We start from the raw sequence: 23,026 nt of genomic DNA, 5'->3' as shown, positions 1-23,026 counted from the left end.
GCGTACTTCGCCGGCTCAACTGGGCGGATGATCAGTGCGTCTGGCCTGATCCACTTGCGCGGTTTCTTCCGTTTAGGTTCAGGACGGGGCTCCTTGGGCAGTTGATTTGGGAGCTGCTCTGACCTTTGCCTTCGTTGCTCTCTCTTGGACTGGACTTTCTGCCAAGCAGACGCTTTTGTCCGTTCGTCACTTTGCATTATTGCTCTTTGCGGAGGGCTTTTTCTCAGGTCCTTCCTCTTGGTGGCTTGGCTGCACGTTGGGTCTGGAGAGGTCCGATCTTTCCTCTTTCCAGTCTTCATGACAGTTTCTCGTTCGTCTTCAATGACCGACTCACCGTCACCTTCGGCTCCGGTATCCATTGTCTCGTCAGTTACAACAACAACTTGTTTGGTTTGCCCCAGTGTAGCACGAGGACTGCGTCGCGATGCTAATCGCCATTCTTCATCCAGTTTTTTGTACCTTCGAAGGGCGTTAGTTACACTAGTCGCCTTGGTCTCGATCTCCTTGTGGATATTGACTTTTGACTGGACGAGATTATTTAACTCATTTGTCAACTCTTCCAGGCGTTCCAGCGCTTGCGTTCTCTTCATTTCAGCGCTTGCTTCAATCGCTGCTTGTTGGGCATGCGGCCCGTTTTCACTAATGTTAGTTTCCATTAAATTACTCATTCTTTTGTGATTTACTAGCGCATCGTACGGAGCGGAGCGGGTTGTCATAACTAGGAACGGGTGTACCCTCGGAGATAGTACTCCTACCCCAGTTCCCTGAGGCCTAGCCGACACTTAGCCAGTCCCGGAATACACGGACGGACTAGACTCGCTCGGAGCGGTGAAGATTCCGATCTCTAACACTCACTGCGTACTTCCTGATCAAGGCCCGAAGTGGCTGGCTCCAGATCCACTGCTGCAACTTTCACCTCGGCAGAGCAAGCTCACATCAGCCGTGGCCTGCATCGTCGGAAACTACGATACAGGTTCCGGACACTCCCAGTGAGTTACAGCAGGAACCAATCGTCTTGCTAGGTCAGTTAGTGTGACCAACCCATTAAAGGGGAGTTTTGTCCACGGGAGCTTATTTTGTTTGGTTATTTTGCTTGGCTCCTACCCGCTGTACCTCATCAACTAAGAGATTAAGTGTCATCCAAGGACAGCGAGCGTTCTCCCATCCGCTCGGGGAGACGCGCCCGGTAGCAGTATCTCTTCTGCCCTGAGTGTGTGTGTGTGTGTGTGTGTGTGTGTGTGTGTGTGTGTGTGTGTGTGTGTGTGTGTGTGTGTGTGTGTGTGTGTGTGAGTGTGTGTGTGTGTGTGTGTGTGTGTGTGTGTGTGTGTGTGTGTGTGTGTGTGTGTGTGTGTGTGGATGCAAGCCTCTCACAACTTGTGAACGGCTTGACCGATTCAATCGCAGTTGGTGCTATTCGAAAGAGCTTGACTGAACTTCGATTTTGAATATAATTTAGAACGATACGGACGTGTAGATTTTGAGAAATCTCAAAAAAACTTCAAAAAATAAATTTTTTCTGAATGTGCTTTTTTCGAATAAATTTTAAATGACGTCACCAATCAATTCCACAAACTTATCAGCTCTTAACATAAAAAAAACCACGTCGATCGCCGTCGGTCCGGTCAAAATCGGTTGATTCATTCGTGAGTTATCGTTGACGAAAGAACCCCGAAAAAAGTGTTTTTTTGGAATAACTCCGAAATTTTCGGTTCAGTCAATTTAAACTTGAAGATTTTTAATGAAGCTTAGAAAACTGCGTCGAATGCCACCAACCGCGTGAAAATCGGTTCATTCATTAAAAAGTTATTGTGATTTGAAAATTCTAAAAATAGTGTTTTATCATACATCTATCAAACTTTTGATCTCGAAGAGCTCAAAAGCATACATAAGTTATTTTTTTGAGCTTGTGGAATTGAATGGTAACGTCATTTAAAATTTATTCGAAAAAAGCACATTCAGAAAAAATTTATTTTTTGTAGTTATTTTGAGATTTCTCAAAATCTAAACGTCCGTATCGTTCCAAAGTATATTCAAAATCTAAGTTCAGTCAAGCTCTTTCGAATAGCACCAACTGCGATTGAATCGGTCAAGCCGTTCACAAGATGTGAGAGGCTTGCATCCACACACACACACACACACACACACACACACACACACACACACACACACACACACACACACACCCACACACACACACACACACACACACACACACACACACACACACACATACATACAGACATAGTGATAACATCGCGGGGGTAGTCAGGGAAGCTTAACTAATTTAAACTTGAAGATTTTTCATAAAGCTTAGAAAACTGCGTCGAATGCCACCAACCGCGTGAAAATCGGTTCATTCATTAAAAAGTTATTGTGATTTGAAAATTCTAAAAATAGTGTTTTATCAACATCTATCAAACTTTTGATCTCGAAGAGCTTAAAAGCATACATAAGTTATTTTTTTTAGCTTGGAGAGCTCAAAATAATACACAAATTGTATTTACAAGCTCATAATTTTCCTAATTTTTTTTTGTTTTGAAGTTGAAATAAAAATTTTAGGCCTGATTGTATCTTTAGAATTTTTCAAAAAAAATTTCAAAAATACTACTCCCCAAAGTACAAATTTTTAGAGAAGTCCGGCAATGGAATACCAGTTCATTAGATTTTTTTTTTCAATTTTGAAAATAATAAATAATTATTTTAATTCAATTTTTTGCTTAAAATTTTTTTGTGACTATTTCAGTAGACACAGTTCAAGCAATAAAATCATGAGAAACACTTGAGCGACACTCAAGCTACATCTGAGCAATACCGAAGCAGTACTAAAGCAACATTTGGGCGAAGCACTTGAACTATACCAATGCGATACTAAAGCGACATTTCAGTGGTACCTCAGTGACACTCACGCGAAACTTGAGCCATACATGTCCGACACTGAAGCGATATTTGGGCGACATTCAAGCGACACTAACGTGATGCCTGAGTAATACCTATGCAACATTCGCGCGATATTTGAGCGACACAAGAGCGATTCGGTATACTTAAGCAATACCGATGCAGTACTAGGGCGACATTGGGGCGACGAATACGTGACACTTGAGCGATACTATCGCGTCACTCGAACAATACCGTTGCGACACCCGAGTGACACGCGGCACTTGAGCGATCTCAATGCAGCACTCAAGTAATATTCGTGCGACACATACGCGACATCGGAGTGACACTTATGTGACAGCTGAGCAGTACCTGTCCGATACTAAAGCGATACTTACGCAATGCCTGAGCAATTCTTATATAACACTCGCGAAATATATGGGCGACATGCTACACCTGAGTAATACCGATGCAGCACTCGAGTGACATTGGGGCGATACATATGCAACACTTAAGCGACACTTGGGTTAAGCAACATTTCACCGATACCCGGAAGACACTAAACTGACACCTGAGGGTCACACAATTACCGGCTATAAGTCAAGCCGTACCTCGTCTGCAGAAAAAATGGTAGTACAGAACTTTAAACTTGGTGAAACTCAACTTTTTGAACGAAATTATTGTCTAACTTTTTTTTGGCTATATGGCGTTAAAAATTGAAATATTTTTTATTGAGAACTTTATTTTTTATAATTTCCAGCTAGAAGATAAGCCTTAATCAGTCAGCAAAAAAATCAGTAGTGCCGGACCTCATTTTTTAGTAAATTACAAGTCATTGACCGGAATTATATTGTGACTTTTTTTCGACTTGACTAGGCAGGAAAATCAATCAATACTTCATGTAGAGAATATTGAATCCTATAATCACTAGCTGTTAGTTAAACCCTACCAGGTAAACAGAAAAAATGGCAATACAGAACCTCATTTTTTAGTAACATCAATTTTTAGTTTGTTTTTCTTTTTGTGTTAAATCTGAGAAGAAAGTATTCCGGTACTTTTAGGTTGAGAAAATTTTCTTTTTTATTTATAGTCAAGAGTTAATCATTCGATGGACAAAAGCAAGGAATCTAGAAATAAAAACTCTGGAACTGAAAACAACTCCATCGATGTGTTACTAGCGTAGGATACATTCCATTCAAGCCACTAGCATAGTGTTTGAGCCGCCTACTTGTCAATTGTATTTTTTTAGTCCAGGACATGACAGTCAATATTGCCAAGTTAGGAAACTGAGCTCACACTTTGCCTTTACAGACCATGCTACCACTTATTTTTACCTCAGGTCATTTTACCAACACGGAACATGCTTCTCGGTCGCCACCCCTGAACCTTAAACCTTAAGAAACTATCACTGCAAAAAATCACATCCGATTTTTTTTACCAAAACTTCTTTGTTTTTCCACGTTTAGGCGTTTAGGTTATACCACCGGCAGGTTTTAAGATCAAAAAGCAGTAAATTTTTAGGTTAACCTGACTTTTTTATCCATTAACTTTTTTTTTTGGATTAATCATCTGATTTTAATTTTATTTTGCTCATAGCTTCAGTCAAGTTCAGAAAACAAAAAAAAGTCAAATTTATTTCAACCAATCAGATAATTTATCGTTTGTCTCTTTTTAATAAAAATACCAAATTCCCGGCCCTATTAATTATTATTAGCAAAATTAATTAATTATCAACTTGCTTGGGCCAAAAGATGTTCAACAGCTGATTTATTCCGGCTTATGGTTAAAATAGTAACTATTATTATCAAAATAAACCACAGTTTGACTAAAGTAAAACAAAAGAGTAGCAATGGCCTTATTATTTCGGTTAAATAATAAAATATCAATTATAATTAAATATTATTATTTAAAGATTATTATAAGAATAACTCATTCCTCGACTTGAGAGAATCGTAAGACTATCGATGGCTCATTTATTTCGGTTAATTGATTAAGAATTAATAACTACTTGTAAAATTAATGAATTATCAACTTGATAACGTCAAAAGAAGTTAGACAGATAATTTATTCTGGCTAATGGATGGAATAGTAATCATTTTTATCAAAATAAGTCCCAAGTTTACTCAAAAGAAACGACGGAGTATCGATGTTCCATTTATTTCGGTTAATTATGAAATATTAATAGCACATTTATTTCGTTTAATTAATGAAATATTAATCATTAATATGAAAATTAGTCATAGGTCGACTCAGGAAAAACGTAAAACTATCGATGGCTCATTTATTTCGGATGAATTGATAAAGTATTAATGACAATTAATAAAATTAATGAATAATTAACTCGAATAAGTCAAAAGATGTTTGACAGCTGCTTCATTATGGCTAATTAGATAAAATAAAAATTATTATTATCTAAATAGGTCACAAGTTTACTTGAGGGGAATAAAATAGTATCCATGGTCCATTAATTTTGGTTAATTGATAAAATATTAATTATTATTAGCAAAATTAATCAATTATCTACTTGCTTGGGCCAAAAGATGTTCAACAGCTAATTTATTCCGGCTTATGGTTAAAATAGTAACTATTATTATCGAAAAAAACAAAAGCTTGAATAAAGTGAAACAAAAGAGTTGCAATGGCCTATTTATTTCGGTTAATTAATAAAATATCAATTATTATTATCAAAATAAGTCATAGGTCGACTAAGAAGAAACAAGAGAGTATCGATGGCTCGTTTATTTCGGTTGATTAATGGAATATTAATTATTATCAGTTAAATTAATAAATTATCAACTTGGACGAGTTAAAAGATGTTCAACAGCTGATTTATTCTGGCTAATGCATAAAATAGTAATTCTTATCATTAAAATAAGTCACAGGTTGCATCAAGGAAAACGAGCGACTATCAATGGCCTATTTATTCCGTTTAATTGATAAAATGTTAATTATTATTAGTGAAATCAATAAATTATCAACTCGGTTGGGTCAAAAGATTGTAAACAGCTGATTTATTCCGGCTAACGTTAAAAAAGTAGTTAAATTATCGATATAAATCATTTTCTTACTCAAGGAAATCAAAAAAGTATCGGTGGCCTATTTATTTCGGTTAATTAATAAAATACACCGGCACACAAAAAAAAAAAAGTTGTCTGTACTTGGGACGCGCCACATATATTCCCATGTAATTTGACCCGCTGAACCCGAATTTGAGGTCCGTTTGGCCCCTACACCCTAGGATTTTGAGAAAACTGTAAAAAACCGAAAAAAAACGGGAAAATTGGGGGTTTTGGTGATTGAAAAATTTTTTTAGATTCTAACTATGCATGATTTTCATGTATTTCGATCTGCTTTATACTTATCTGAAGTGTACTCAGACCAGCAGCCATTAAAAGTCTAAGTAAATCCCGAAAAACCCATGAAAATTGCGAAAAAAAACAAAAAATTCCCAATATTGTGATAAAAAAAAAATGTATTGAGCTAAATATATGATGATTTTCATGTAGGTTTATCGACGACATATAAATCTCCAACTTTTATAACTCAGACGTCTCGAAAACATCAAACAAATGTGCAAAAAACCCCGAAAATTGGAAAAAAATCAAATGTAATATAATAAAAATCGAGTTATTATTCAAAATAAATAAAAAATCATATCATTCGATCTGTGGTGCATAAAAAAAGTATTTCGTCCTAAGACTTAAAAAATTAATTTTTCGGAAAATATCATCAAAACCCTTTGGATTTGAATTTTAATTCGTTCTCCGCTTATATCTCACCCTTTTATCTTCAAACGTCCTGCATAAAGGGTTTCTCTTTCGTTTCCTCTCTTCTTCGGGTAAATCTCTCTTCAGAGTCCAACAATGATCTGCCATCATATTTACATCCCACGTTCCTTGATATCGTTTTTCCATCACACTAATGTCTTGATGGAATCTCTCACCTTGCTCTTCACTAAAATCACCAAGATTTTCAGGAAAGTGTGAAAGATGAGAATGTAAATAGTGCAATTTTGTATTCATTAAGCAACCTAAAGTATTATAGTTGTATAACAACTCGTCAACTAAAGTTGCGTAGTTATCACTTTTCGTATTCCCTAAAAATTGCTGTGATACTTCCTTAAAACTTCCCCAAGCTGCTCTCTCAATCTCGTTCATCTCATATTCAAGATTAGCATCCTGGAATAGAGTCCGAATTTGGGGTCCATCAAAAATTCCTTCTTTTAATTTAGCGTCACTTATAGCTGGAAATTTTTCGCCCAAGTACTTAAAACAGTTTCCATCTTTATCCAGAGCTTTGACAAATTGCTTCATAAGGCCAAGCTTGATATGAAGTGGGGGCAGCAAGTACTTGGAAGGATCAATTAGAGATTGTCGCGTAACATTGTGAGAACCAGGATTCAAATTTGTTCTTGTTGGCCATTCTTTTTGAATGTAATGATTCTTTCGGTCTCGGCTATCCCACAAACATAAGAAGCAGGGGTACTTTGTGAACCCTGATTGTTGGCCTAGCAATATTGTTGCAATTTTCAGATCACCACAAACCTTCCATTGATGTTCTGAATAGTTTATTTTATCTAATACAACCTGTAAATTGTCATAAGTCTCCTTTAGTTTAGTCGAATGAGCTACTGGAATCGGTGCCAATAAGTTTCCATTATGAAGAAGCACAGCTTTAAGACTTCGCCTAGAGGAGTCAATCAAACGCCTCCATTCTTCGTCTTTGTAAGTGTTTGGCTTCAACTCATCGATCAGTCCTTTTACATCTGAACAGTACACAAATGAATTTTCGCTGTCTTTTGTAAAATACTTCCGGAACTCTTTTTCCCTATCACGATAAAAATAAGCTGTTGTATTTTTAGCTAATAAATTTTTTTCCTTAAAGCTGAGGCTAAATGTTCAGCTTTTACCTTAGATAGTCCTAAGTCTCGTACAAGGTCATTCAATTCAAGTTGATCGAAGACTTCAGGGTCTTTACTTCTAGGAACACCACTCGGGATGTATTCTTCATCCTCAGAATGGATCTCTTCGGGTTCAGGATCGATTTCTTCAAAGTTATCTTCAACTTCCATCTCTTCATGTTCATTCACTGGTTCAGGAGCTGCAGGTTCTTCGACATTCAAAACTTTTTCTGCTGGCACAACTGATGTTACGTTGGCATATTGAATTTTATGTTTGGTTGTCGAAGAAAAACCTGAAACTTCCGTCGTGCAAAAATAGCAGTTTTTGACTCGTTGGTGCAGACCAAATCACAGGTTTTGAAAATTTCAAGCACTGTTTACTTTTCGTCTGCTCCCAACGAGTAAGCATCGTGTGACACCGATTGCAAAGTGAATGTGGTACCCAAGTTGCTTCCCAGTTCGTAATCTGGATACCGAAGCAGGTTTCGTAGACATGTTTCAAGTTGTTTTAAAAAGATCTACGACTTTTCGTTACTACAAATTCTCCACATATGTAACAGAAGCAATTGGAGTTTTTGTTACATATGTGAGAGACACTTCTTGTCATATTAAACGCTTCAGAAGCCAAGTCACCCACTAATGAAGAGCTGCAGTCACTTGATGACGACGCCTGCGAGCCTGCTTTCTCACTCTGACCAGACGCCGATACTGGGATTCCGGGTCCCTGCATCGTAAAACACTTATAACTTGTGCCTGCCATGACGGCATTCAAGCCGTTAACCCAGGGACTATGCCAGACGGTCCTGTTGCCCGCCGTCACCACGTGGAGGTGCCCTGGTTACAGGCACAAGCATTTAAGCAAGAAATCGATTCTGAGCCCAAAAAGTTCCTAGAAGTGAAAACCCTGAAACATCAGCTTAAAGAAAAAAAATTTATTAACAAAAAATACAACAGCTTATTTTTATCGTGATAGGGAAAAAATCTGATAACATTTTTAAAACGGCGAAAATTCATTAGTGGACTGTTCAGATGTAAGAAGTTTGATTGATGAGTTAAAGCCGAACACTTTCAGGACGAGGAGTGAAAGTTTTTCATTGCTTTGTCTAAGCGAAGTCTCAAAGCACCGACTCCAGTAGCTCATTTGACCAAAAATCATTGAAAAGTTTGTGGTGATCTGAAAATTGCTACACTAGTTAAGCCAACAATCTGGTTCACAATATATCCCTTCTTGTATGTTTGTAGGATAGTCACGATCGGAAAATTCCCTACAGTAGAAAAGAACGGCCAACAAGAAAGAATTTGAATCATGGTTCTCACAACGTTATGCGAGAATCTCTCATTAATCCTTACAAGTACTTGCTGCCACCACTTTATATCAAGCTTGACCTTATGAAGCATTTTGTCAAAGCTCTCGATAAAAATGGCAACTGTGTTAAGTACTTGGACGAAAAATTTCCAGCTATAAGTGACAATAAATTGAAAGAAGAGGAATTTTTTATGTACCCCAAATTCGGACTCAATTCCAGGATGCTAATCTTGAGTATGAGATGCACAAGATTGAGAGAGCAGCTTGGGGAAGTTTTAAGGAAGTATCTCGTATCGTTTTAGGGAATGTGAATACAAAATTGCACTATTTACAATCTCATCTTTCACACTTTCCTGAAAATCTTGGTAATTTCAGTGAAGAAAGAGAAGAAACATTCCATCAAAACATGAGTGGATGTCAATATGATGGTAGATCATTGTTGGACTCTGAAGAGAGATTTACCCGAAGAAGAGAGGAAACGAAAGAGAAACCCTTTATGCAGGACGTTTGAAGATAAAAGGGTGAGATATAAGCGGAGAACGAATTAAAATTCAAATCCAAAGGGTTTTGATGATATTTTCCGAAAAAATTAATTTTTTTAAGTCTTAAGACGAAATACTTTTTTATGCACCACAGATCGAATGATATGATTTTTTATTTATTTTGAATAATAACTCGATTTTTATTATATTACATTTGATTTTTTCCAATTTTCGGGTTTTTTGCACATTTGTTTGATGTTTTCGAGACGTCTGAGTTATATAAGTTGGAGATTTATATGTCGTCGATAAACCTACATGAAAATCATCATATATTTAGCTCAATACATTTTTTTTTATCACAATATTGGGAATTTTTTGTTTTTTTTCTCAATTTTCATGGTGTTTTTCGGGATTTACTTAGACTTTTAATGGCTGCTGGTCTGAGTACACTTCAGATAAGTATAAAAGCAGATCGAAATACATGAAAATCATGCATAGTTAGAATCTAAAAATTTTTCAATCACCAAAACCCCCAATTTTCCCGTTTTCGGTTTTACAGTTTTCTCAAAATCCTAGGGTGTAGGGGCCAAACGGACCTCAAATTCGGGTTCAGCGGGTCAAATTACATGGGAATATATGTGGCGCGTCCCAAGTACAGACAACTTTTTTTTTTTTGTGTGCCGGTGTAACCTATTCATTTCAGTTAATTGATAAAATATTAATTATTATTAGTAAATTTAAAGAATTGTCAACTCGGGCGTATTTAAAGACGTTAAACAGCTGATTTATTCCGGCTTATGTATGGGAATAATAATTATTATTCCCAAAATAAGTCGCAGGTTGACTTAAGGCAATCAAGAGTTTATCAATAGCACATTTATTTCGTTTAATAAATAAAATATTAATCATTATTATGAAAATAAGTCATAGGTCGACTCAGGAGAAAAGTAAAACTATCGATGGCTCATTTATTTCGGTTAATTGATAAAGTATTGATGTAAATTAATAAAATTAATGAATAATTAACTCGAATAAGTCAAAAGATGTTTGACAGCTGCTTCATTATGGCTAATTGATAAAATAGAAATTATTATTATCTTAATAGGTCACGGGTTTACTTGAGGGGAATAAAAGAGTATCCATGGTCCATTGATTCCGGTTAATTGATAAAATATTAATTATTATTATCAAAATTAATAAATTATTAATTAGGTTGGGCCGAAAGATGTTCAACAGCTGATTTATTCCGGCTTATGGTTAAAATAGTAACTATTATTATCAAAATAAACTACAGTTTGACTAAAGTAAAACAAAAGAGTAGCAATGGCCTATTTATTTCGGTTAATTAATAAAATATCAATTATTATTATTAAAATAAGTCATAGGTCGACTAAGGAGAAACAAGAGAGTATCGATGGCTCGTTTATTTCAGTTGATTAATGGAATATTAATTATTATCAGTTGAATTAATAAATTATCAACTCGGACGGGTTAAAAGATGTTCAACAGCTGATTTAATCTGGCTAATGCATAAAATAGTAATTCTTATTGTTGAAATAAGTCACAGGTTGCATCAAGGAAAATGAGCGACTATCGGTGGCCTATATATTCCGTTTAATTAATAAAATGTTAATTATTATTAGTGAAATCGATAAATTATCAACTCGGTTGGGTCAAATGATTGTAGACAGCTAATTTATTCCGGCTAACGTTAAAATAGTAGTTACATTATCAATATAAATCATTTTTTCACTCAAGGGAAACAAGAAAGTATCAGTGGCCTATTTATTTCGTTTAATTAATATAATATTAATTGTTATTTTCAAAATAAGTCAAAAATCGACTTCAAAAAATCAAAAGATTATCGATGGCTCATTTCTTCCGGTTAATTTATACAATATTGATTATTATCAGTAAAATAAATGAATTTTCACATCGGCCGGGTCAAAAGATGTTTAACAGCTGATTTATTTCGGCTTATGAATAAAATAGTATCTATTATTATCGAAATGAGTCACAGGTTAACTTAAGAGACACAAAAGAGTATCGATAGCCAATTCATTGCGGTTAATTAATGAAATATTAATTATTATTAGTCAAATTGATAAATTATCAACTAGGACGTGTTAAAAGATGTTTAACTGCAAATTAATACCGGCTTATGTATCGAATAGTAATTATTTTTATCAAAATATTCCACAGGTTGACTCAAGGGAAACGAAAGTGTATCGATGGCCCATTCATTTCGTATAATTAATAAAATATTAATTATTATTATAAGAATAATTTATACCTCGACTTAAGAGAATCGTGAGACTATCGATGGCTCATTTATTTCTGTTAATTGATTAAGAATTAATAACTATTTGTAAAATTAATGAATTTTAAACTCAATTAGGTCAAAAGATGTTAGAAAGATGATTTATTCTGGCTAATGTATGGAATAATAATCATTTCTATTATAATGTCACAAGTTGACTCAAAAGAAGCGAAGGAGTATCGATGTTCCATTTATTTCGGTTAATTATGAAATATTAATAATTATAAGTAAAGTTGATAAATTGTCAATTCGGACGTGTTAAAAGACGTTTTACAGCTGTTTTATTCCGGCTTATGTATAGGAATAGTAATTATTATTTCCAAAATAATTCGCAGGTTGACTCAAGGCAATCAAGAATGTTTCGATAGCACATTTATTTCGATTAATTGATAAAATATTAATCATTATTATGAGAATAAGTCATAGGTCGACTCAGGAGAAACGTTAAACTATCGATGGCTCATTTATTTCGGTTAATTGATAAAGTATTAATAACTATTAATAAAATTAATGAATAATTAACTCGGATAAGTCAAAAAATGTTTCACAGCTGCTTCATTCCGGCTAATTGATAAAATATAAATCCACAGATTCGGTAGAATCTGGCGCCAAGTTCCGTTCAAACGGAGCGCCAGACTACCGACTGTGTTTACTGTAAGCAGAACGGTATTTCGGGGTTGGAATATTTTATTTAATTCTACGGTACTTATTTTTCCTAAATTGTATATTATAACAGTAATACATGCTTTATTTTACTATTATTAATTAATTATATCCACTTATAACAACTTATAACAATTAAAATACTTGAAATTATTAAATTTTATCAGCAAAAACTATAGCGTGCTCACGAATTTCGATCCTGACTTTTTCTTCATGGAGAAAAGCCAGCGCCACAGACTAGATAAAATAAAAATGTGTAGTAATCCTCCTATAGATACGCAACTACACTAAAAAAAGTTAATTCACAGCTTGCATCTATAGCCGCCAGGGTGCACTGGAATTATTTCTACATAAACTGTAGCTTCAACGGGATAGCTCATTAAAGTTAGCACCCCAGAGTTTTGTTTTTCAATTTTTGAACTTTTTTTTTATCACATCGTTAGCTCGTCATTTGTTCTTTATTGTTCATTATCATCATTTGTTAGTTCTCGATTTATTTATTTAAAAAAAAATTTATTAATAATGTACCTTTAAGTTAGCCCCCCTATCGCATTTTTTAATATTTTGGTAGCAATACGGGTCATTAAACCTCTGTTGATTAACTAAGATTATTTGCTTGCAAATATCACCTTATTCATTGATATTGAACTTTCAGCGGGAAAGTATAAAATTTAAATTATCAATTGCTTCAATTACAAACAATGTATAAATTTTGTTATCTTTTTATACAAATTAAATTTTTAGTCGATTATTAGATTTTCAATACAAACTAAGAAGTACACGCAACTTAGTTATATTAAGTTTTTTAATGCTACTAGCTACTATGGGAAAAAAAACTTAATTTTTTTATTAGGATTTGAGCTCTAAAATTAAAGAACAAACGACCTTTCATATGATTATAGCTTTGCCCGCAATATTTTATTTATTTGTGACTTTTTAATTTTGCGCGAGAACATCACAAATTTCAAATAAAAAATGTTAAAATTACTTCATGAATACAAAATTTCTAGAACAAACTATGAAACGACTTTACATGTGTATGTTTGTAAACATAAAACACATTTTTCTTATTAAATTTCATTTAGTAACTAGACTAAATAGACAACGAACTAACATTGTTTGAGTTTTACTTTCATCCGATAAGCCAGCTGTTCAAGATCTAGGCAATTTTCATTGAACGCTGTACACATTCTATGATTTCTTGGTCGTTGCCTGTAAGTGGCATTGTTATTCAATTGAGCGGGTTTCAAACATCAATAATCGTTAGATAATACGTATTTTAATTATGTGTTTAATGCATTGTATTATTTACTTACAATATCATAATAACAATAACAATAATAATAATAATAGTTATAATACTAAAAGTAATTATATCGGTAATAATAAATCGATGTAAAAAATAATAATATTAATAATAATATTTATCATTATCATTTTTATTACTAAAATAATCGTCGTTATTATTAAATTAATGTGTATTAGAGTTTTAAATCTAAATTAACAATTTTTTAATTAAAAATGTTAAAATTATTATTATATATACATAAAAAATGTAAATTCCCATTGATAATTAAGTTTATTGATTTATACTGCAGAGTTTACACGGTTTAGTCACGTTAAGTTTTTTTAATGGTACTAGCTACTATGAGAAAAACATAACCTCAATTTTTCCATTAGGATTTGACTTTTAAAATTAACGAACAAATAATCTTTTATATGATAATAGCTTTGTCTGCAATAATTCATTAATTTATGACTTTTTAAATTTGCGCGGGAAAAGTTCAAATTTAAAATTTAAAATATAAAAATATTTTATGAATACAAAATTTCTAGAATAAACTATCAAACAACCTTCCATGTGTATGTTTTGAAACATGTTTTTCTTATTAAATTTTATTTATGAACCAGACTAAATACACAACAGACTAAACATTGTTTTAGTTTTACTTTCTTCCGATAAGCCAGCTGTTCAAGATTTAGGCAATTCTCATTGAACGGTGGACATATTCTATGATCTCTGGGTCTTTGCCTGTAGGTGGCATTTTTATTCAATTGAGCGGGTTTCAAATAATTACAATCTTCAGGTTATGGAGGGTAGAGGTCTATCTCTACCCTCCATGCTTTAAGTGATATGTAATATAATTATTCGTATGATGCATTGTGTCATTTACTAACAACAATATTATAATAACAACAACAACAACAATAATAATGATAATATTTATCATTTTATTATTATAATAATAATTATTGTTATTTTTAAATTATTGTGTATTGAAATATTAAATTTGAATTTTCAATTTTCTTGACTACAAAAAATGTTAAAATTTCCTATATATATATATATATATATATAAGTTATATATATATATATATATATATATATATATATATATATATATATATATATATATATATATATATATATATATATAAAATGTAAATATAATGTAAAATGTATATATAATGTAAAATTCCCATTAATAAGGTAGTTTATCGATTTAAGCTGGAGAGCTTACGCGGCTTAGTCACGTTAAGTTTTTTATAGCTACTAGCTACTATGAGAAAAACAAAACTTTAATTTTTTTATTACGATCTGAGCTTTGAAATTAAGAAACGAACGACCTTTTACATGATTATAGCTTTGCCTTCAATGTAAAAATATTTTATGAATCCAAAATTTCTAGAATAAAATATCAAACAACCTTACATGTGTATGTTTGTAAACATATTTTTCCAATTAAATTCTATTTATTAACTCGAAGAGCTCAACAACATAGAACAGCTAACTCTTTGAGCTTGAAGAGCTCAAAATAACACATAAGTTACATTTTCAAGCTCGAAGAGCACAAAAAACGTCATAGGTGCAATTTTAAGCTCTTAGATATGGAATTAGCGCGAAGTTGCAGGGTTGGCCTTTAGGGTCAACCGTTTTCCAGATTTTTTTTATTCAAAATATTAATTTTCTGCTACTTTCAGTCATGACAGTAAGTTTACGGATCCGTATGCGTACGGATACGCATGTATACGGCCCTGCATGCATGCGACGTTTTCCAAATAGAAAATAAATTCCCCGGAATTTGTGACACTCCGTACACATACGGAGCCATATCGTTTATTTGCCGTACGTTTAGCCATATCCTAAAATTTATTATTATTGTTATTATAACTATTAAAATATTATTTAAAAAATATTATTACTATAAGAATATATTATTATCATTAAATTATTGGCATTGAAGTATTCAATTTGAATTAGCAATTTTCTTGATTATGAAAAATGTTTAAATTGTCTTTATATTTATATAAAATGTGAATTTCCATTGAATAAGTTAGTTTATTCATTTTAACAGAAAATTATACGCGGCTTAGTCATATTAGGTCTTTTAATACTATTAGCTACTATGAGAAAAATAGAACTTTAATTTTATTGCCTACAATTGCGCTCTAGGATTAACGAACAAACAACCCTTTATTTGATTATAGCTCTGCCTGCAATAATCTATTTATTTATGATCTTTTAATTTTGAGTGGGAAAAGTACAAAATTCAAATTAAGAATGTTGAAAATTCTTTATGAATATAAAATTCTAGAATTAACTATCAACAAACAACCTTACATATGTATGTATTTAAATATATTTTTCTAATTAAATTTTATTTATTAACCAGACCAAATGCACAACGAGCTAACATTGTTTGGGTTCCATTTTCACCAAAAAGTCAGCTCTTTAAGGTCTAGGCAATTTTAATCGAGCAATGTACAGATATTTCGATATCTCGGTAGTTGCCTGTAGGAGGTACTTCAATCTAATTGACTGGAAATTTCTTTTTAATCATTTTGACTATACCATCATATTTTCCTAGTTATTTCCACTATAAATTTTAAAGAACGGGTTTTTTCACTACAATTGATAATTACTATACCAAGCAGTGTTTTTAATTAAAAATACAATTATACTTGACGAGATAGGAAACTTGACCTTTAGGCCTCATTAGAAATATGCCTTTGCGCGATCGCGCTTAAGCATGCAATATAATGACAGGGCTATAGTGTTGAAATGATTTTATGACATGGATTTAATTGTATGCGCATATAATGTCGTTGATGTAACGATAGCGGATCATATGATCTAGAACACTTATATACATAAGTGCAATATGAACAAAATAAAGAAATTTGTGTTCTAGACAATTGCTTGATTTTGGTAAGGTGAGAATAGATCACTACTGAATACTTTTTTCACTATGAGGTGAGGAAAGAAGGATACTTAACTAAAAAATATGAAATCACTATAAAGCGAGCAAAAAAGGTTACTTAACAAAAAGATATGAAATCCGAACAAAAACAGTTTCACTGTAAAAAATTGCGCCAAGTCCACGTTCATAAAACTCATCTCAATAACATTCGCACTTTAGAAAAAGAATAATACGCGTTTCAATAATTTTTATTCTTTACAAAAAAATGTGAAATACAAAAAAAATACCATGAAACCGTCATCAGTTGAAAAAATTGAAAAAAAATTTGTTGAAAATTTAAAAATTAAAGAAAAAAATTTTTATCGTACTTGGCGCGCGTCATTGAGTAACCCAAATTTTTTCAGGATTAATGAACATTCTTTTAATGTATAGAAATTTATAAGTAGGTTAACCTATAAAATGCATAAATATAATTAATGAATTATTACTTCATGAAAGTTTTAAAAAAGTTAGGTAAAACCAAACGTGCAGGCCTTAAGCGCATGCTTAAGTTATTCTAAAGTTATTTGTTTTGAATATTCCCGCGGAAAGATAGAACTTATGTTCATGCAATAATTAAAAAAGGCATTGAGAAATGGCTTATTAGGAAAAATGACTTTGCCATATCATCACATATAATCATATATAACTATATACGATTATATATAATTTCCTACGCAATTATATATGCTTATATATATATAGCAGTATATATATATATATATATATATATATAGATATATATATATATATATATATATATATATATATATATATATATATATATATATATATATATACTTATATATACCTATATATAAGTATTTACAACCAAATGTCGACTTATATAAAATTGAACCTAAGTACATACTTGATTAATGTCAGTCTATGTATATTTATATACAAAATCATATATAATCTGATCAGCCTGACTTATAATAACCCATATACACATATATAAGTTATTGTTACATATAACTATACATAATTATATCGATATATATATATGTATAAGTATATTCAGGCAAAATTGTTTTTTCTCGAGTTGTGATTCATCCGAAAAAATTTGGGTTACTCAATGACGCGCGCCAAGTACGATAAAAATTTTTTTCTTTAATTTTTAAATTTTCAACAAATTTTTTTTCAATTTTTTCAACATGATGACGGTTTCTTGGTATTTTTTTTGTATTTCACATTTTTTTGTAAAGAATAAAAATTATTGAAACGCGTATTATTTTTTTTCTAAAGTGCGAATGTTATTGAGATGAGTTTTATGAACGTGGACTTGGCGCAATTTTTTACAGTAAAACTGTTTTTGTTCGGATTATTATTATTGTAATAGGTCACGGATTTACTTGAGGGAAATAATAGAGTATCCATGGTCAATTTATTCTGATTAATTGATAAAATATTAATCATTATCAGTAAAATAAGTGAATTATTAACTAGGTTGGGTTAAAAGATGTTTAACAGCTAATTTATACCGCCTAATGAATAAAAAAGTATTTATTATTATCGAAATAAGTTACAGGTTGAATTAAAAAAAACGAAAGAGCATCAACGGCCAATTCATTTCGGTTAATTAATAAAATATCAATTTTTATTAGTCAAATTGATAAATTGTCAACTCAGACGTGTGAAAAAATGTTAAACAGCGGATTTATTCCGGCTTATGTATAGAATAGTAATTATTATTATCAAAACAAGACACAGGTTGACTCAAGCAAATCGAGAGTGTATCGATGGCCCATTTATTTCGTTTAATTAATAAAATATTAATTCTTATCATAAGCATAAGCGATAACTCGACTTAAGAGAATCTTGAGACTATCGATGGCTCATTTATTTCGGTTAATCGATTAAGAATTAACAACTATTAGCAAAATCAATGAATTATCAACTCGATTAGGCATAAAGATGTTTGACAGATTCTTTATTACGGCTAATAGATGAAATAGTAATAATTTTTATCAAAATAAGTCACAGATTGACTTAACAGAAAAGAAAGAGTATCGATGGCACATTCATATGGATTAACCAAAAAAATATTAATTATTTTAAGTAAAATTGATAATTTGTTAACTCAAACGTGTTGAAAGATGTTTAACAACTGATAAATACCGGCTTATCTATAAAATCGTAATTATTTTCATCAAAATAATTCACAGGTCTCCTCAAGGGAAACGAGAGTGTATCAATGGCTCATTTATTTCGATTAATTGATAGAATATTAATGATCATTATAAGAATGAGTCATAGCTCGACTTAGGAGAATCGTGAGACTATCGATGGCTCATTTAATTCAGTTAATTGATTAAGAATTAATAACTATTAGTGAAATTAATGAATTATCACCTCGATTAGGTTAGAAAAATTGAAAATTTGTCAACTTATACGTGCTAATAGGTGTTTAACAGCTGATTAATAGCGGCTTATGTATAAAATAGTAATTATTTTTATCAAAATAATTCACAGGTTGACTCAAGGGAATCGAAAGTGTATCGATTGCACATTAATTTTGTTTCATTAATAAAATATTAATCATTATTATTAAAATAAGTCATAGGTTGACTCAGAAGAAACGTGAGACTATCGATCGCTCATTTATTTCGGTTGATTGATAAAGTATTAATAACTATTACTAAAATTTATGAATTATCACTTTGAATAGCTTATAAGATGTTTGACAGCTGCATTATTCAAGCTATTAAATAAGACAGAAATGATTATTATCAAAATAGGTCACAGGTTGACTCAAGGTAAATAAAAGAGTCTCCATGGTCCATTTATTTCGGTTAATTAATAAAATATTAATTATTATTAGTGAAATCAATGAATTATCAACACGGTTGGGTCAAAAGATTTTAAACAGCTAAATTAATCCGGCTAACGTTAAAATAGTAGTTATATTATCAAAATAAATCACTTGTTCACTTAAGGGAAACAAGAAAGTATCGGTGGCCTATTTATTTCGGTTAATTGATAAAATATTGATTATTATAATCAAAATAAGTCAAAGGTTGACTAAGAAGAATCAAGAGATTATCGATTGCTCATTTATTTCGGTTAATTTATGAAATATTAATTATTATCTGTAAAATAAATGAATTATCAACTTGGACGGGTCAAAAGATGTTCAACAGCTAATTTATATCGGCTAATGGATAAAAAACTATTCATTATTATCGAAATAAGTCACAGGTTGACTCAGAAACAACGAAAGAGTATCGATGGCCAATTCATTTCGGTTAATAAATAAAATATTAATTTTTATTTGTCAAATTGATAAATTGTCAACTCGGACGGGTGGAAAAATGTTTAACAGCTGATTTATTCCGGCTTATGTATAGAAAAGTAATTTTTATTATCGAAATAAGTCAAAGGTTGACTCAAGCGAATCGAGAGTGTATCGATGGCTCATTTTTTTCGTTTAATTAATGAAATAATAATTAATATTATAAGCATAAGTCATAACTCGACTGAGGAAAATCTTAAGACTATCGATGGCTTATTTATTTCGCCGAATTGATTAAGAATCAACAAATATTAGTAAAATTAATGAATTATCAACTCGATTAGGTCAAAAAATGTTTGATAGATGATTTATTCCGGCTAATGGATAAAATTGTGATTATTTTTATCAAAATAAGTCACATATTGACTCATGAAAAAAGGAAGAGTATCGAAAGTGCATTGATATCGATAAATCAATGAAATATTAATTATTATTAGTAAAATTGATAATTTGTCAACTCAAACGTGTTGAAAGATGTTTAACAACTGATTAATACCGGCTTATGATGAAATAGTAAATATTTTTATCAAAATAATTCACAGGTTGCCTCAAGGGAAACAAAAGTGTATCGATGGCCCATTTATTTCGTTTAATTAATAAAATATTAATTATGATCATAAGACTAAGTCATAGGTAAACGCAGAAGAGAGAAGATACTATCGACGGCTAATTGACTTCGGTTAATTGATGAAGAATTAATAACTATTAATAAAATTAATGGATCATCAACTCTAATAGGTCAAAAGATGTTTGACAGCTGCTTTATTCCGGCTAATGGATAAAATTGTGATTATTTTTATCAAAATAAGTCACAGGTTGACTCAAGAGAAACGGAGGAGTAACGATGTCCTATTTACTCAGTTTAATTAATAAAATATTAATTTTTATTATAAAAATAAGTCATAGGTCGACTCAGAAAAACGTAAGACTATCGATGGCTTATTTATTTTGGTCAAAATATAAAGTATAAATATCTATTCGTAAAATTAATGAAATATTAACTCGAATAGTTCATAAGATGTTTGACAGCTGCTTCATTCCGGCTTATTGATAAAATAGAAATTATTATTATTTTGATAGGTCACGGGTTGACTCGAGGGAAATAAAAGAGTATCCTTGGTCCATTTATTTTCGTTAATTGTTAGAATATTAATTATCATTAGCAAAATTAATCAATTATCAACTAGCTTGGGCTAAAAGATGTTCAACAGCTAATTTATTCCGGCTTATGGTTAAAATAGTAACTATTATTATCAAAATAAATCAAAGTTTGACTAAAGTAAAACAAAAGAGTTGCAATGGCCTATTTATTTCGGTTAATTAATAAAATATCAAGTATTATTATAAGAATAACTCATTCCTCGACTTAAGAGAATCGTGAGACTATCGATGGCTCATTTATTACGGTTAATTGATTAAGAATTAATAAATATTTGTAAAATTAATGAATTATCAACTCAATTAGGTCAAAAGATGTAAGACAGATGATTTGTTCCTTCCTATGGATGGAATAGTGATAATTTTCATTAGAATAACTCACAGATTGACTCAAGAGAAAAGAAATAGTATCAATGGCGCATTCATAACGATAAATCGATGAAATATTAATTATTATTTGTAAAATTGATAATTTGTCAACTCAAACGTGTTAAAAGATGTTTAAAGACTGATTAATACCGGCTTATGTATAAAATAGTAATTATTTTTATCGAAATAATTCACAGGTTGCCTCAAGGGAAACGAGAGTGTATCGATAACCCATTTATTTCGTATAATTGATAAAATATTAGGTATGATCATAAGAATAAGTCATAGGTCAACGCAGGAGAGAGGAGATACTATCGACGGCTCATTTATTTCGGTTAATTGATAAGAAATTAATAACTATTTATAAAATTGATGAATTTTCAACTTAAATAGGTCACAAGATGTTTGACAGCTGCTTTATTCCAGCTAATCGATAAAATAGTAATTATTTTTATCAAAATAAGTCACAGGTTGACTCAAGAGAAACGAAGGAGTAACGATGTCCTGTTTATTCAGTTTAATTGATAAAATATCAATTATTATTATAAGAATAAGTCATAGGTCGACTCAGGAAAAACGTGAGACTATCAATGGCTTATTTATTTCGGTTAATAGATAAAGTTTAAATAACTACTAGTAAAATTAATGAATTATCAACTCGAATAGTTTATAAGATGTTCAACAGCTGCTTTATTTCGGATTATCGATAAAATAGAAATTATTATTATCAAAATAGGTCACAGGTTGACTCAAGGTGAATAAAAGAGTATCCATGATCCATTTATTTCGGTTTATTGATAAACTATTAGTTATTATTAGTAAAATAAGTGAATTATTAACTAGGTTGTGTTAAACGATGTTCAACAGTTGATTTATTCCTGCTAATGGATAAAATAGTGATTAATATTAACAAAATAAATCACTGTTTGACTTACGTATAAGAAAATAGTATCGATGGAATATTTATTTTAGTTAATAGATAAAATATTAATTATTATCAGTAAATTTGATAAATTGTCAACTCGGACGTGTTAAAAGACGTTTAACAGCTGATTTATTCCGGCTTATGTTTAGAAATAATAATTGTTATTTCCAAAAAAAGTCGCAGGTTGATTTAATGCAATTAAGAGTGTATCAATAGCACATTTGTTTCGTTTAATTAATAAAATATTAATCATTATTATAAAAATAAGTCGTAGGTCGACTCAGGAGAAACGTAAAACCATCGATGGCTCATTTATTTCGGTTAATTGATAAAGTATTAATAAAAATTAATTAAATTAATAAATAATTAACTCGAATAAGTCAAAAGATGTATGACAGCTGCTTCATTATGGCTAATTGATGGAATAGAAATTATTATTATCTTAATAGATCACGGGTTTACTTGAGGGAAATAAAAGAGTATCCATGGTCCA

This window comes from Cotesia glomerata, linkage group LG5, assembly GCF_020080835.1.
Source record: "Cotesia glomerata isolate CgM1 linkage group LG5, MPM_Cglom_v2.3, whole genome shotgun sequence".
Classification (NCBI taxonomy): domain Eukaryota; kingdom Metazoa; phylum Arthropoda; class Insecta; order Hymenoptera; family Braconidae; genus Cotesia; species Cotesia glomerata.
The sequence above is the reverse complement of the archived record's forward strand: the minus strand, read 5'-3'. Positions refer to the sequence as shown.